Genomic DNA, 2,772 nt, shown 5'->3' on the forward strand with positions numbered 1-2,772 from the left:
ATCATCATCATCATCATCATCATCATCATCATCACCAAAGCAGCGAGCTAGGAGATTCGTTAGCACGCCGGGCAAAATGATTAGTGGCATTTCGACCATTTTTTAAAGTTCTGAGATCAAATTCCACCGAGGTTGACTAGCTGTTAAGCTTCAGGGAAGGTCCTCAACACCTAAGCACCAATCTTAAAATCCTAGCCGTCCCCAGTTTATGTTAATTCCAGTTTCTCCGACATGTTTTCTCAAATTTATATGTTAAGACTCGGAGTGCCCCTACGACTGTTGTGATGACAGGTGTTTTTTTCCTCGCTCACATTGTTGCAATTTCATCTCTTAATTACTCGTGCATCCCCAGATATGGTAATACCTGACATTTTTACAGTTGTATAAATGTCCAAGAGAATAACATGACTAAAGCCAGAAGACAATATCTAATGCCGATGGAGCATTCAGTTTGAACATTCAGTAAGCAAGATACACTTTCAGAACCATGCCTATCATGATGGGAGCTACAGGATACATACCAATCAGTGTAGAGGAAAGTACGACTGAGCTTGGGTTCTTCCAGGGAGTGAAGGCAACTCTTTGATTTATACATCACAAATGAACACAATATCTGAAATAATGAAAACCTGCCAGAGCTTCTGAAGATTTTAAATATGAAAAGTTGTTTTTTCTCATAACCTTGCTACTAAGCAGGTGGACGGTCAAAAAGAGAAAAACATACATATATAAATACATACATACATAAATACATACATACATACTTACATACATACACGCTTACGTAATACTATATATGGATGCATACATACACATACATGCATGCATACATACATCCATGTTTACGGACATACTATACATGGATGTGGAGGCGCAATGGCCCAGTGGTTAGGGCAGCGGAGTCGCGGTCATAGGATCGCGGTTTCGATTCCCAGACCGGGCGTTGTGAGTGCTTATTGAGCGAAAACACCTAAAGCTCCACGAGGCTCCGGCAGGGGATGGTGGTGAACCCTGTTGTACTCTTTCACCACAACTTTCTCTCACTCTTTCTCCCAGTTTCTGTTGTGCCTGTAATTCAAAGGGTCAGCCTTGTCAAATTGTGTCACGCTGAATATTCCCGAGAACTACGTTAAGGGTACACGTGTCTGTGGAGTGCTCAGCCACTTGCACGTTAATTTCACGAGCAAGCTGTTCCGTTGATCGGATCAACTGGAACCCTCGACGTCGTAAGCGACGGAGTGCCAGCTAGCTATACATGGATATATACATACAGACAAACAGACACACACACACACGCGCATACGCACACCCAAACACAAACACGCGCACACACAAACGCAAACACACGTACACACACCTATACGCATGCGCTCGCGTGGTGCCTCTGATCTTTACTGTAGAGAATTGGTGCGTGAGTAATGTTGTTTTCCAAGAAATTTGCTTCAGTTGCTCATTGCAGAAAGTCAACCCTGCCTTTGTTTGATACATATCCTGTTTGATACATATCTTGAAACTTTTGAATTGCACAAAAACCTGTCCGTAAATCATTTCAATAACATAAAAATAAGTTGCTTTCTTAAAATTTTGACAAAAAGCAAAAAAGAAATCATATTTCTAAAGATTTCTGTGTATAGCTGTTTAAGCACCACCCTTTGCTTCACCTGCGTGTGCATGTATGTCATTGTTCAGTTTTATTTCAAGATTCTTTTGACAATAGAGAAAGAACCGGTTTCTAAACTTAGTTCATGGTTGAAATTCCTCAGTGGACCATTGTGAGTTCAAGCAGTAATCTGACGGATTCCAAGAAGAACCTCAGTGACTGTGTTTGTGAAGGGAGTAAGAAAGGATGGGGTGGGTGTGTTTCATTGTCGTGGGGCAACAATGTCTATTGGTGCATTGAAGTAACATCGAGAATTTTACAATCACATTTCGTCTCTGACTTAGAACTAAACAACAACGAAAACAACAACAACATCGTTCATTACATATTTTTTATCTGTTAAAATTTGGATGAAATTACATAAATTCATGTATTACAATTTAATGAACATTATACAAATTTACTTCATAAATCATATGTGCGATTAGCGAGATGACGGATTAGTGGATCATAATAAAATTATTAAGAATATATAAACAATTTCAACGCGGAAAAAATATATTAGCCATTCAAAAACCACACAAAATTTGCTAACTTTACTTAAATGTTTATTATTTAAGGTCAAAATATTCGTCGCACCAACTGCAACCTGGTCACTAACACAATTCTAACGTATCTCTGATATTTACTTAAAATTAATAGTATTAATAGTATCTGATATTTAAGTAAAATTAATTGTATTTGGATATTTAAGTAAAATTAATAGTATCTGATATTTAAGTAAAATTATTGGTAATTCTGAAAGGCAAATGTTTGTTTTCTATACTATAATTGTTTTAGATTCAAAACAGGATTTAGATTAAATCACTTGCTTGACAATTGCAGTTAAGAAAGAAAGCAAAACGAAAAAGAGAAAAACAGAAATATAAGAAATAATTGTCAAATAATTGTGTTAAGGTCAAAGGGAAAATATATTACGTTAATTAAGAAATCGTTGATATTAGTTATAAAATCATTATTTTTCATTTAATTAATTAAGAAGTGGGTTTGTGTTATATTCCAATGAAAAGAAAAAAATATTCGCTTTACATATATGTGTGCGAGCATGTGGATATATATATATATATATATATATATATATATATATATATATATATATATATATATATATA

General features: G+C 35.7%; 1 protein-coding gene across 1 annotated transcript in view; it reads left to right on the forward strand.

The window, feature by feature from the left end:
• Positions 1-2,772, forward strand: part of LOC106870157 (collagen alpha-1(XII) chain) — a 490,284-nt gene that overhangs the window by 30,532 nt on the left and 456,980 nt on the right. The window lies entirely within an intron of this gene.

This window comes from Octopus bimaculoides, chromosome 27 (genome assembly GCF_001194135.2).
Source record: "Octopus bimaculoides isolate UCB-OBI-ISO-001 chromosome 27, ASM119413v2, whole genome shotgun sequence".
Lineage (NCBI taxonomy): Eukaryota > Metazoa > Mollusca > Cephalopoda > Octopoda > Octopodidae > Octopus > Octopus bimaculoides.